This window comes from Culex quinquefasciatus, chromosome 3 (assembly GCF_015732765.1).
Source record: "Culex quinquefasciatus strain JHB chromosome 3, VPISU_Cqui_1.0_pri_paternal, whole genome shotgun sequence".
Taxonomy (NCBI): domain Eukaryota; kingdom Metazoa; phylum Arthropoda; class Insecta; order Diptera; family Culicidae; genus Culex; species Culex quinquefasciatus.
The window spans coordinates 81099191-81114799 of NC_051863.1; the positions used below are offsets into that span (position 1 = coordinate 81099191).

At 36.0% G+C, this 15609-nt stretch overlaps 1 protein-coding gene and 1 long non-coding RNA gene across 2 annotated transcripts in view; both read right to left on the reverse strand.

The window, feature by feature from the left end:
* The window catches only part of LOC6043584 (protein eva-1), a 346252-nt gene that overhangs the window by 243209 nt on the left and 87434 nt on the right, over positions 1-15609 (reverse strand). The window lies entirely within an intron of this gene.
* On the reverse strand, positions 6891-7410 carry LOC119769650. The gene is made up of 2 exons (XR_005278465.1): positions 7332-7410; positions 6891-7281 (listed from the first exon to the last, which is right to left on the reverse strand). It is a non-coding gene; the product is annotated as an uncharacterized LOC119769650 (long non-coding RNA).

The following is a 15609-nucleotide window of genomic DNA, read 5'->3' on the forward strand; positions in this document are numbered from 1 at the left end:
CACTAAACACTTCGTCCGTCAAGATGGTGCTGAACTCGATGTCCACCGGAAGATCTAAAGTCGAGGAAGATATCGTCGGGATCAGTAAGAAGTACCGAGGCAGGATGCCGTCTGCCAGACTAATCAGAAGAAACCCACGTCTCCTCAAATCCACGAGTCCTTCCAGCCACAACTCACCGCCAACCCTCTGCCTCTTCGACGTTTGGTTGTCCATCCGCTGTCCAGCTTCCACTTCCATCTCGGCATCTGCAGCCGAAACTCACTCAGATTACCTCCCCCTTCGCCTCGTCCTATCCTTCCCGCAGCTGCAGCCTACAGCAGCCTTCCGATTCCGCATAGTTAAACGTTTGTTTTCGGTACCGGCCGGGTTGTGGTCGTTTCCAGTTGGGAAAATAAAAATTCGCAGCAGAACCAGAAATATTTTTTGGCGGAGACATTCAAACAAAAACAATGGTTTGACAAATCTAGCTGTCAAAAGCTGGGAGAGAAAGAGAAAAAATGACGATGGCGGCTGCTATCACGCTGGTAGTAAGCGATTTAAAAAATGTATGGGGGAAATCAATTTAAATTCAATATTTCCTTAATTAAAGATCGGTTGGGGATAAAATTTGACCTGGTGAAAGCTAATTTTTTTGTGAATCGGCAGGTCAAATTTCGACACCCTGCGATGTAAAGTTGCTGAGATATTTACAAAAAAGAAAAATTTTCAGAACAAATTTGAAATTCTTACTACCAAACGAACAGCGCCATCTATGAGAAATTTTGGCCCGTCCGGTAATCCATTTCTTATTCCGCTGAATGTTCTGACTGTTCTCAACTTCAGAATACTTCCCTATACTCCTCCGCTTTTGCATTTGTTGACTTTTGCGGAAATTTTCCACTTTCTTGTAAGATGGATCTGCTCTCAATATGTGTACACGCTCCAAATTCTTGTGTTTCTCTGATACAACGTAATCTTTGTTCATTCTTGTATTTTGCATTCGTCGCTTATTGCTTCGCCTTTCTTTTTTCACAAAGTTTTTATTTTTTCTCAACCGTTTCATTCTTTCCTTTGTTTTGCTTCTCTCCTGTTCTCGGAACTTTGCGTCTCCTCTGAGTACTTTTATCCTTTCTGCGTTTTGGATCACTTTTTTTGTACGTGAGAAAGTTTCCATTTCATCATTTACTTTTGCTGATTTTCTCAACTCACTATCACCATCACTATCACCATCACCATCACTATCACCATCACTATCATTATCTTCTTCGCTAGAAAGGTCTGAATGTCTTCGTTTGTCACGAAAACTTTCCAACTCATCAGCACCATCACCAGAATGATCATCACTAACTTCTTCACTCATATGATCGGAGTATCTACGTTTGTACTGAAATCTGGCCTTTACCAGTTCGGCTTCTTCCTTCTCGTAATTTTCGTCTAGTTTTGCTCTAGGCACTATTGAAAGGCAATTTTCACCCAGTTCATTTTCATTTTTGAGCACTTTTGCAGAATTCCACTTTTTATTATATTTACGTTTCACTCGCGCCTTTGTGGACGAAGATTTCTTGTTAGATTTTGGCATTGTGATATAATCTGGAACGAAGAAAAAAAAATTCTTTTCAATTCAAATGTTAAGAATTTTAATTTTGTAAATTTTATAATTTTAGTAAACAACGTTTCCACGTCATACCCGTATGTTTGATAAAGTACTTTGTTACTTGTACTTGTACTACGATGTCAATCCAAAATTTCGCGAAGCAAAAGTTTAAATAAAGGTAGCGTTATGGCGTAACTCAAAAAACTGCATTTTTTGACCTCCCCCTAGTAACAAAATTCCCATACAAATTAAAAACTATGTAGCGCGTAACACGGCCTTCGACCTCCCCACCCCAGTGCGTTACGTAATAAAAGAACACTCCCAAAGTAGTTTTAAAGTGACATTGTATCGCGCCGTCCACCCGATATTTTACAATCACCGGAATTTCTTTTTTATTTTGAGTAAAACCGCGGGCACGATCACTTTTCCTAACGTTTTATTGAAAAAAAACTGGAGGTCGTTGGAACCAGTTCTGAGGGGTCATAGGGCATTTTAAATCAGGGTGACCACTCAAATCCCATTTTCAAATTCCCGACTTTTTCCAGACTTTTCCAGAAAACTCAAATAGGCATTTCTTATCTAAAGAATGATTTCAAACAAAATACTCTATATACGAAAAGTCAATATCAACCACCGAAAAAAAATCTAAATTGATTTAAAAAATCCAATTATTGGCAATTTTCATAAACACAGAAACTGAACAGCAAATAAAAAAAATACTTCAAAAATGGAAATTCATTATTATAATTCAGAGTAGAAACACAAACAATTAGTCCTTGAAAAAAAAAACGAAAGTTCAACAATACTTATAACTTTCATGTTATTTTTTTAAATTGGAAAACGTATGGTTTTGAATACTCCGTTTCAAATGGAAATGGCAAAAAGTTGAAGATAACTGAATTTAAAATTTCATTCCTATTTTTCCCACTTATTTTAAGAAAAATGTTTGAAGAGACAAATTTTCAAACAATTTTGCAATAACTCAAAATTTATTGGATTATTTTTTTGCCAGGTTAATATTATTCTTTATGATATTTTTCAATTTTGGATTTTATTCGATATTTAAGTGATCCGAAAGCTGAAAATCAAGCTTTATCCCATTCTCACAAAATAAGTTCAAGGGCAACATTTAAAACCTTAAATTTAAAGTTAGTTAGTAAAGCAGAATTGAGAATTGAAAATTGTACAAAATATTACAAAATTATTCAAGAGTTAAAATCATTTTCAAGCAAGGATGCTTGGAATTCCCTACTTTTCCCGACTTTTTGACAAAAACTCATAAATTCCCGACTTTTTCCCGATTAATTGCGGTTTTTGAGGAATTCCCGACTTTTTCCCGATTTCCCGACTTGAGTGGCCACCCTGCATTTTATATTATTCCAGGATTGTTTTGCATGATGATAAATGAAAGCGAATTAGTCCACGCTTGAATAATTCTAATGATTTAATGATTTTTTTCTAAATGCAAAAATCCGAATTTTCCGGCTTTCTGTACTCCGGCCACCGTTCCGATTTTATACCGGATTATGATTCCTGGTGCAAAAACGAAGCTTTTGATGCACAACAATTTTGGGCACTTTTTCTTACTGTGCGAGTGTATCGGAATTTTGAAATATTTGAACTTCTGGAATGTGCTGGTATCAAATGTGGCTTTTTCGGCCAAATCCATCTGGAATGTGCTGGTATCGTTGTCAATTTTTAAACGATGCGCCAATTAGAGTGGCGGATCTATTCCGGAAGTGATACCAGGCCAAGGCTAGCAAAACATTGTAATAGGGCCGAAGTCGAGGTGTAAACAAAGAGTCTATCCTGCTCGTTCCTAATGTAAACTTCAACTGACGTGAGCAGGATAGACTCTTTGTTTACACTTCGGCTTAGGCTCTTTTACATTGTTTTGCTTGAAGTTTTTTTTTTTTGCCTATTGTCCAATTCACCAAGTGAGCCCTTTTTCGGCACCCTCCGCAAACGTCAAAAAAATACACATTTTTTGCCGGTTCTTTTACGGAAGAGATCCGGAAAAAGATCCGAAGCAAATTTGTACTGGTTTGACGTTTGCCGAGGGGCTGCAAATTTTGGTTATGGCACTGTTTGATAAAAAACAGTGACGATTGTTCCTAGTAAAGTAGTGGGGTTATGTTTTTTGGTTTGAGAAAGCAACAATAATCTTTGCTAGACAAAATTTAAATTATACGAAAGACAGTTGCTTTTTTCTGTCCAAGAAAGGAATTCAAGCAAAACAATGTAAAAGGGCCGAAGCCGAAGTGTAAACAAAGAGTCTATCCTGCTCACGTCAGTTGAAGTTTACATTAGGAACGAGCAGGATAGACTCTTTGTTTACACTTCGACTTCGGCTCTATTACAATGTTTTGCTAGAATTACAATTCTAACAGGCTATCCGAACAGGATGCGAACATGTCTCAGTAATCGAGTAAGTTTTAGTTCCCAAGAGATTTATTTTATTTTTTTGTTAGAATTTAATCAAATGCCTTACCAATTGACTTATTATAGGTTTGGAGCCGTCTGCAGCTAAAAATAACGAACAAAACACTAGTTTTTCACTTGAATTTTCTTCACTGTTAAAAACACGTCCTATTCGTCAGAAAGCTTTAGCCCGACGGCCAAGATTTTTGGCGCAAGTTGACAGGGTTGACAGAAAAATCGATCAAACATCGCAGCCATTTATTGACGCAGCCGACGTGACGCAATCGAATCACCAAGATTGTTCAATGAAGGTGGTAACGTAATTTAGTTCGTTTTGTAATTTAATTGTTTATTAAATCAATAAGTTATAAAATAAAATATGCAATGATTGTTACTGTTATTTCACTGAAGCTTTCATTACTTACCTGAGCGCAATTCTAGAGTTTTTCTTGAAAGGGTCCTATAAACCAAATTTTCAATTTTTGCTTTTTGGGTGTTTGTAGAACCGCCTTGAGTCAGGGGTATTTAAAAACACCAAAAAAGCAAAATTTGTAAATTTGGTTTATAGATCCCTTAAAAAAAAAAAAAAAAACTCTGAAATTCTATTGTGTAGGGGAACAGCATCTAATTCCAGCGTGCTTCAAATGTTGGCAGGTCAGAACTTTGACATTCAATTAAAGCTAATTAGAAGCGTTTTCAACTGAAATCGAGTGATAAATAGCTCAATAAGAAGTGAGCAAGTTTCTATCAGAAGTTTTGCAAAATTAGTTTTTTAAATAGTGAAAATCAGCAAATTGGATGGAGTTAGGAGCGAGAGCTTAACCTGCCAAATATACGAGAATTTCCCCTACCAACTCAAAAGATTTAGAATTAAATCAATTCAAAGAATTATGTTCAAGGCCTTACTTGACTCGATCATCTGAATCATCTTTATTAGCAAGAAACTATAATTCTTGAGTTAGTTTGCAACAGGTTTTAAGTGCCATTCGTAAACCAAGCCGTTTTTCGATTGGTTTTCTGCATATCCTTTAAATGCTCATTAATAGGTACTAAAAACAATGAAAATTCGATTGCTGTTAGAATTGCCATCCTTGTTCTAAAAATGCAGAACAATGATATTTCAAAATCATAAATTAATAGTTATAACCTTTTTTTCAATTTCTTTTAACTTGGCGCCAGCGATCAGTTGCATGATTATATATTAAATTTTGCTTTCCTTCGTACAAGTTGTTTAGAATAGTACCCTACACTTCGTGATTCTTGTTAAGTTATGGAAATCGTTATCAATCAATGATTGAAAGCTAGGACGTCAATGGTTGCATCACAAAATTATATACATTTTGAGGCACATTTGCTTTAGATCAAAAAAATGTTTAGTGGCTTCAAGAAGGGTACAACAAGAAAATGCTGATTAATTTTGGTGCAAATATTGCAGTTAATCTGAATAAAATAAAGAGCATTTTAGAGTATAATCAGATTTTTATAAAAATTATAAGCGGCTTCGCCTTAAAATAGTAATAATATACAGACCAGACTCGATTATACAAAGTTCGAGTATCCGAAGGTTTGCATGAGACTTCGCATAATCGAATCACGAACAAAAAAAATCCTAAAAAATTTCGTGATTCGATTATCCGAAGTTTCGATTATTCGAAGTGAAATTTTGCCAAGGCCTTTGGATAATCGAGTCTGGACTGTAGTTCATTTGAAATTAACAGATGTTTAAAAAAACAATTTTAGTTAGATACGATATTCTATTTTTATAAATTAAGCTTTTACAAATTATTTACGATTATAAAGTAAAGTTATAGAGGAACAGTCATATTAACTCAATACGACACGAGTTTATGGTATTAATTTGAAACACTTTGAACTTCAAATTTAAGTTTTTTACTGTTTTGTTAAGCATCCAATTGAACCAAACCATTTAAATCTACCAAATAACAAAACGCCGGTTGTGTGTTTTCTTGTGACACGTCCTATCTTTTTACAGCAGACGTGTCAAAAAATAGCACACTAGCGACGCATGGCTTTCTACCTAAGGTACTCGCGATTGAGTGTGTAGTAGTGCGGTTGTCAAAATCGTTATCTCTGACTCTCTCACTCCACTGACACTGACATTGTTTATGTTTTGGTTTTCCTGACACGGTCCATTGTTCGTTTGTTATTGTTTTGGTTTTAGTGGCACGGAGTCTTGCACTCACACTAATGCAAAGGAAGATCGCGAGTACCTATGATATACAGCCTTGCTAGCGACGATAAGCCAACACAAATGGAAAAAGTGACAGCACATCCATAAACTTCCTGTTTAGGTCTCCAGAATCACTTGCATTTTGACGTTTTCCAAAACTTTTTGAAAGGGCCGAACGCTCTTCCTCTATTTTTGTATGTAGCACCCAATCTCATTAATTGATCCAGTTCTTTTGTAACTATTCAATAATTATTTGCCAACGAGCCTTTCAGCCATTAAGGATTGCTCAAATATTACGCCCAAGATTTTCGAGATTTTAGATCCCCCCACCCACTGTCACGCACTTTCCCTAAACCTTTTGAATGGGATGTCACTGACTCAAGACCCCTCCCCCTATCGAGAAATTAAAAGTGAGAGTATGTGCGTGCAACATGGAGTTAAACTATTCGAAGTGACATGAGAACCTTCACAGCAACTGCACAGAAAGTTTAACTCCATGTCTCACTTTTAATTTCTCGATGCATGGACGTGATTATTGAAGAAACTCCTAACGCTGGTTAGACTGGGATTCATTTTAAATAGCGTAAATGAAGTTGGTCTCAGTTTGTTTCATACAAAATAATGTATATTTCCAATTAAATGATTAATTAACAAAAAAAAAAACACTTATCACTTGTAAAAAGATAAAAGTTTTGCGTAATCAATTTTCTTCTTTAGTTCACGATTATGTGTTTGCGCACCATCTGCAGAAACTGGATCTTGGTAGCTGTATGCGCTTGATTAGCAGCACTTGTCTCTTGCATCTCAATGACCACTTTCGTTATTTCTGCTTTCTTGACGTAGATCTGCTGCCATTAGAAGATGTTGATCGGATTTGTCGAAGCTGGCGCCACTCAGGGGCCGCTTTCTGCTCCTTCCGAACCCGCGGATTCTTCGATAGAGTGCCGCATGATCTCATTGCTGCTGAGTTTTGCTTATCGGGCGGTATCGATTTAAAGTTTGACGATGAAGAGGCTGACAAGCTGGAGGAACATCTTTCGGGATCTGCAGCACCTGCTGCTGCGGCTCGTTGCTGTACCAGTTCTGTATAATATACTATATATATATATATATTATGATGAATGTGTAGGATTGGAAAAAGCTACCTTTTGATCATTTATGGAATTTTTCTGCACAACGACAAAATCGCGACTTTAATTGTTACGCAACGCAACAGTTTTTAATTTGAAGTTTCGTCTGTTTTGTTTTGATTCTGGTTTCATGACAGATGGCTGCATCCAAGTCGCTGTGTTAACACACCCTAACAAAAAAACACGATTGGCTGGCTGAGTTCTTTGTTAAAGTTTTTCATACACGCAAAATCTAGATTACACAGATCCGTGTAAAATTTGACACAGATTGTCCAAAATCGAAAATACACAGAATCTGTGTGGAAATCTTATACACAAAAGTGTGTACTTTCGTTGTCTGTCAAAACTGTGTGTAATTTTCTAGCTAACAATCTGTGTGAAAATTCAGATTTGGGTTAATTATTTTATTTTTTCTTGAAATATAAAAAAACTATTTTGTGTATGTTTAAATAAAGTTAAATTAAACAATATTTACTTGTTTTTATTGATGAATCTAATCTTGCGGTATCGCAAACTAGTCGCTTCTAACATTTCGATGTTATAGCCGATTCAGAGAAAAATGTCCACACGCTAGGAAGAAATCAAGGGATGGTTTGTGACATTTTTCTCTGGAATGGCTATATCTTGCGCTGTAGCACCATCTGCGTGATCAGATTGGCCTTGTCATCTGTATCCGGTAGGCACTCCACTAAAAACCAAGCCACGTAGCCTAGTGGTAACGCTTCCGCCTCGTAAGCGGTAGATCGGGGTTCAAATCCCGGCTCGGAACAACACAACTGGTGATCTTTTCCTTTCTGGATTCGATTGCTTAGTAAAGGGAAGGTAGTGTATTGTCACAAACTGGACCTTATCAAGACACCTTAGGAAGACAACCTATGGAATGTTAACATTAACCTTAACAGTCAGTTTGAATCCCGGGTCGTCGTTTTCTTTCATGAAACACCGCAAGGGAGCGTTTTTTTTATTACGTAACGCAGATGGGGGGAAGGGCGAGTTCGAGGCCGTGTTATGGTTACTTTAAAAATCCATACTTTTTGTTGTCATCAGGGATGGAATAATCGCAAAAAAATCATTTTCGCTAGCGAATATTCTTCACCCGCGAAAGAGAGAGGAGGCGAAACAAAAAAAAAATCGCTCCCGAACTTCTCGAAAAAAATCAATCAGCTGAAGATAAGTTGTGAATCACCTTGTCAGCACAACTTAAATTAATTTATTGCATTTTGTTTACACACATTTCCCATCTACAAAAAAACATTTTTCGACGTGTGACGTTACACCTGCCAGTGTAGTAGAGAATTAGATGTTCCGTCGAATAATCAAGATGATGATTTTTTGAGTTTCTTTTTACCGATCTTTCGTGTGCGAGAGAGGAGATTCATGTTCCGTTCCGATTTTTTCTCTTGATGAGCGTCAAGAGATTTTCTTTGGATGATGATTCTTCCATCGCTGGTGGTCATTTAAAAAGACGTTACGCTAAGGCCAGGGGTGCCCAAAGTATGGCCCGCGGGCCAAACGTGGCCCGCGAGATGATATTTTGTGGCCCGCGGACCCATTTTGAATGATCATGTAAAATGGCCCGTTGACCACTTGTAAAGTGATTTTGTACTTTTTCAACACTAAGGTTTATTTTAAGTTTTATATGCTAATCTTTTTTTATTTTTTTGTTAATAAAAAGAAACTTATGATTTGTCAATATTTTGATCCCCACTTTAGGATACAAACAATTTGTTCAAAATATTTTATAATTAAAGCAATTTTACACGTTTCAATGTGAGTGAAACTAGTAAATATCGTCAAAACTTTTATCAAACATTTTTAGAAATATAAAAAAAAAGTTCAAGTTTTACTTAGGTAGAATTCTGTAATAGCCGCAAAAATAAAAGTTTTCTTTATTAATTTGCAAGTCATATTGACCCATCTATGAACTGACCCTCAAACTTACTTTGCACTTCCTTAGGGATTCGAACTCATTACAGTTAGATAACGAATCTGATTGACTATCAACTGATTCAGGCAGACAAAATGTGGAAATCGGAGGATCAAGTTTGCTGCAAATATTTTACAAAGCTTTCGTCGATCAACTCACCCCTCCACCATTATTAAAAAACTGACTCAAATACCAGAAACAACAAAATCAACAATTCCGATAGAAACCCGTTATTTCGTGGTTTCTATTATTTTGAATAGACATTTTTGTAAAAAACAGAAATGTAATCTTTTACATTAAAATAACGTAATTTTTTTTTAACAACCTTTTTTGTTAATTTGGCACGTAAGCTCATTTGAGCTTCAAATTTGGCCCGGCCTCCAAAACCTTTGAGCACCCCTGCGCTAAGGAGAATAAGCAGAATCGCTGTGCATACTGCGGGATTTAAAATTTAATGTATACAAATTGGGTCTTTTAATTTAGCTTAAATTGGTGGCATTATTGTTCACAGCGTACGACCGCAAAGGATTTACAATGGATTTTTAATCCAATTAAAAACAATAACTTAGCGGCCCTTCTTGACAGGAAGCATCCTACTTGACAGCTCGTTTCAAGAAACCATAGTTGATCCTTCGTAAAATGTTGAAATTTAACTTTAAAAGGGGTATTACGAACTCATCCAATTATGATTTTTGTTTAGTGTGTTCAGTTCACTTTTACACTCTTGTCCTCTGAGAAAGGTAACGTTGAATAAAATCGGGCTGATGATGGCCGATCGAGCGTAACATTTCTTAAGCGGTGTATGCACATCGGAAGGAACCGGTCAAGAAAAATTTCAAATGGGCAGCAGCAGCAGCGGAGCAAGCCAGAGAGGGTGAAGAAAAGCCCCAAGAAAACGCTCCTTCTCTTTTGTTCTGCTGTTCGTAAAGCTGTTTCTTGACCCCTTTCCTTCCGATCACCATACTAGCCTTTAGTAGGTGTAAAGAGTAATCTGTGTAATGTGAGTACGTACATGAAAAAGACTGAGGTTAAATTTCGTACCGGCTAGCAAAACAAATTATCCATAACTAATTTTGATTTTGACTAGAACGATAACACAACATTGTGTAATCCTAGTTAAACTGAAAATCCCATACAAGTGTGTAAAACTGAACTGAACAATGTGTAATGCCTTTTTCAGTGTATGCATGGACAGCACGCTTCAGCTAGGGCTGACTAAAATAAAACGATGAAACTTCAGCAATGATCGATGAAAAGTACGCAGCTACAATTTTGACGTTCATGCTTGAATGTTGTATTACGTAACACAAAAAAGTATAAACAAAACGTTTAAGGATAAAAATTAGTCGAGATGGATCACAAACGGTCTTAGACGTCAACTGACACCGCAAAGGAAAAAAAAAAGGATAAAAATTAATTTAATTTAACTGTTTTCTTCAAAAGGTGAGTTTAAGTCTTAGGTAGTAAAAAACAACTAAATTTTGAAAGAAAAGTACAATTTTGTTTTCAGATAATATATCAATGATGTTTGATGATGAATTGACTCCAGAATGCCAACCAACTGTAAAAATTGGAGATAACAATGTTTACTGCGAAATAAGCAGATCAGCACAAGCTCCCCGGCCAAACACTTCCGAAACAGCTGGCTACAATTGACCGCCAGCACAGTGACCAACGAAAAAATCGATGCACCATCGCTGTTGGCCGTTAGAGCTACCAATGCAGTCCGGGTGGCATTTGAAATAAACCGGAGATTACGATCGCCCAACAGGTTTTTGCCGAGTAACACCATCCAGCGCAACAAAGGCCGATAAAATTACTGGACTAACATAATTCTTTGCACAATCTTTTCCATAAGTTGATGATGTAAGCAAACATAAAAAAACCAACAGTATTAAAGGAAGTAAAATATTTATAACAGTAAATACATAGAAACATTGCTAATTTAGCGAATCCTCATCCCGCTTTTTTATATTATTATTGAAGTAAACTGTGATTATATAAAGCAACCCAACCGACATTCACAATAGTAAAATCCAGTTAAAAATGATAAATTATTTAATTTACATATTTCATGAGATAGCATTATCAGATCTTCGAATTTTCGGCTCGTTAGAAAGGTATTTTGATAACTTAACCAAATATGGATGAAATACAGGTTCTGGACCCTATTTTGATGTAATTTTTTCAGATCCTGCAACAAAAAAGTATACAAATTAAACAATTTTGCATATCTCATGGGATAGGGTTATCAGATTTTCGATATTTTCGGCTCGTTAGAAAGGTATTTTGATAACTCAACCAAATATGGGTCAAATATAGGTGCCAGACCCTAATTTGATGTAAATTTTTCGGATCCGGCAACAAAAAAGTATACAATTTTAACTAATTTGTATATTTCATGAGAAAGTGTCATCAGATCTTCGAATTTTTCGGCTCATTAGAAAGGCATTTTGATAACTCAACCAAAGATGTATCAAATATAGGTGCCGAACCCTATTTTGATGTAATTTTTTCGGATCCGGCAACAAAAAAGTAAACAAATTTAACAAATTTGCATGTCTCATGGAATAGGGTTATGGGATTTTCGATATTTTCGGCTCGTTAGAAAGGTATTTTGATAACTCAACCAAATATGGTTCAAATAATGGTTGCGGACCCTATTTTGATGTAAATTTGTCGGATCCGGCAACAACAAAGTAAACAAAATTAACTTTTTTTTGCATATTTCATGAGATAGGGTTATCAGATCTTCGATTTTTTCGGCTCGTTAGAATGGTATTTTGATAACTCAACCAATTATTGGTCAAATATAGGTTCCGGACCATATTTTTATATAGATGTCTCAGATCCGGCAACAAAAACTATACAAACTTAACTTTTTTGCATATTTCATGAGATAGAGTTATCTGATCTTCGATTTTTTCGGCTCGTTTGAAAGGTATTTTGATAAAGCTGCCAAAGATGGGTCAAATATAGGTTGCGGACCCTATTTTGATGACGATTTCTGAGAGCCGGCATCAGAATTCCGTACTTTGCATTTCAACCCTGACACTTTTTTATGCATAACTTTTGAACTACTTATCGGATCTTCAAACAAATTAATAGTGCAGTATGGGGCACCAAACCGGATCGAATGCAACTTGTTTGACTAAAATCGGACTTGCCGGTGCCGAAAAACTTGGCAAGAATTTGGAGCGCTAAGGCGAATACGCACACACATACACACACACACAGACATTTGTTCAGTTTTCGATTCTGAGTCGATAGGTATACATTAATATAGGTCTACGAGCTGTTTTTAGAAAGTTCATTTATAGAGCAGGATTATAGCCTTACCTCAGTGAGGAAGGCAAACAAAATACACAAATATCACTTAAGTGGTCATAACTTGAAACAGGGTTGCCAGATCATCAATGTTTTGGACTCATTGGAAAGGTCTTTTGATTACCTAACTAACGATGGGTCGGATGATGGATCCGGACATAGTTTACATACATTTAAGTGAGATCCGGCTTTAAAAAAGTACATAAATATCACTTAAGTGATCATATCTCGAGACAGGGTTGCCAGATCTTCAATGTTTTGGACTCATTGAAAAGGTCTTTTGATTACCTAACCAACCTAAGTCGGATGATGGATCCGGACATAGTTTACATACATTTAAGTGAGATCCGGCTTCAAAAAAGTACATAAATATCACTTAAGTGGTCATAACTTGAGACAGGGCTGCCAGATCTTCGATGTTTTGGATTCATTGGAAAGGTCTTTTGATTACCTAACCAACGATGGGTTGGATGATGGATCCGGACATAGTTTACATACATTTAAGTGAGATCCGGCTTCAAAAAAGTGCATAAATATCACTTAAGTGGTCATAACTTGAGACAGGGCTGCCAGATCTTCGATGTTTTGGACTCATTGGAAAGGTCTTTTGATTACCTAACCAACGATGGGTCGGATGATGGATCCGGACATAGTTTACATACATTTAAGTGAGATCCGGCTTTAAAAAAGTACATAAATATCACTTAAGTGGTCATATCTCTAGACAAGGTTGCCAGATCTTCAATGTTTTGGAATCATTGGAAAGGTCTTTTGATTACCTAACCAACCTAATTCGGATGATGGATCCGGACACAGTTTACATGCATTTAAGTGAGATCCGGCTTCAAAAAAGTACATAAATATCACTTAAGTGGTCATAACTTGAGACAGGGTTGCCAGATCTTCGGTGTTTTGGACTCGTTGGAAAGGTCTTTTGATTACCTAACTAACGATGGGTCGGATGATGGATCCGGACATAGTTTACATACATTTAAGTGAGATCCGGCTTTAAAAAGTACATAAATATCACTTAAGTGGTCATAACTTGAGACAGGGCTGCCAGATCTTCGATGTTTTGGACTCATTTGAAAGGTCTTTTGATTACCTAACCAACGATGGGTTGGATGATGGATCCGGACATAGTTTACATACATTTAAGTGAGATCCGGCTTCAACAAAGTACATAAATATCACTTAAGTGGTCATTACTTGAGACAGGGTTGCCAGATCTTCAATGTTTTGGACTCATTGGAAAGGTCTTTTGATTATCTAACTAACGATGGGTCGGATGATGGATCCGGACATAGTTTACATACATTTAAGTGAGATCCGGCTTCAAAAAAGTACATAAATATCACTTAAGTGGTCATATCTCAAGACAGGGTTGCCAGATCTTCAATGTTTTGGACTCATTGGAAAGGTCTGTTGATTACCTAACCAACGAAGGGTCGGATGATAGATCCGGACAAAGTTTTCATATAGATAAGTGAGATCCGGCATCAAAATTACAGCACCTGAATCGCAACTCTGACACTTTTTTATACGTAACTTTTGAACTACTTATCGGATCTTCAAAAAATTCAATAGTGCACTATGGGGCACCAAAACAAATCGAATGCAACTAGTTTGACTCAAATCGGATCAGCCAGTGCTGAGAAAACTTGGCAAGAATTTTGAGCACAAAAGTGAATACGCACACACATACACACACACACACAGACATTTGTTCAGTTTTCGATTCTGAGTCGATAGGTATACATGAATATAGGTCTACGAGCTGTTTTTCAAAAGTTCATTTTTCGAGCAGGATTATAGCCTTACCTCAGTGAGGAAGGCAAATAATAACAGTTTCTGATAAAATAACAAAATTTGGTATTGAAGTGATATTATATTGAAAATGTTCAATAACACGCTAATAAGAGGAAATGTTATACATTTCAAAAACCCTCCTAGTAACTAAATTTGTTATTCGTTAGGTATACTGACTTAGAAATAAAATTACCATAAATCGCACAAATGAAAAAGTTTTTAAGTGTCCATAACACAATCTGTTACTATTTTTTCTTTTGTTAAATATGTTTAGATCTTTGAGATAATTTTGTCTAATTTCGTCGGGGTCATTATTTTGGCCATGAAATGGGGTCCTTAATCTAAAATTATTCTAAAAAGTTGAAATTTTGGAAGTTGATTTTTTTTAATTATTTGATATACCCCCTAAGGGACTTTGCTAAAATTGGCTAGAACTATGGGATAATATTGACCAATTTCGTTGGGGTCATTATTTTGGCCATGAAATGGGGTCCTTAAGCTAAAATTATTTTTATAAGTTGAAATTTTGAAAGTTGATTTTTTAAATTATTTGATATACCCCCTAAAGGACTTTGTCTAAAATGGTTAGAACTATAGGATAATTTTGACCAATTTCGTCAGCGTCATTATTTTGGCCATGAAATGGGGTCCTTAAGCTAAAATTATTCTAAAAAGTTGGAATTTTGAAAGTTGATTTTTTTTAATTATTTGATATACCCCCTAAGGGACTTTGCTAAAATTGGCTAGAACTATGGGATAATTTTGACCAATTTCGTCGGGATCATTATTTTGGCCATGAAATTGGGTCCTTAAACTAAATTTATTCCGAAAAGTTGAAACTTTGAAAGTTGATTTTTTAATTATTTGATATACCCTCTAAAGGACTTTGTTTAAAATGGTTAGAACTATGGGATAATTTTGACCAATTTCGTCAGGGTCATTATTTTGGCCATGAAATGGGGTTCTTAAGCTAAAATTATTCTAAAAAGTTGAAATTTTAAAAGTTGATTTTTCTTAATTATTTGATATACCCCCTAAGGGACTTTGCTAAAATTGGCTAGAACTATGGAATAATATTGACCAATTTCGTCGGGGTCATTATTTTGGCCATGAAATGGGGTCCTTAAGCTAAAATTATTGTTAAAAGTTGAAATTTTGAAAGTTGATTTTTTTAATTATTTGATATACCCCCTAAGGGACTTTGTTTAAAATGGTTAGAACTATGGGATA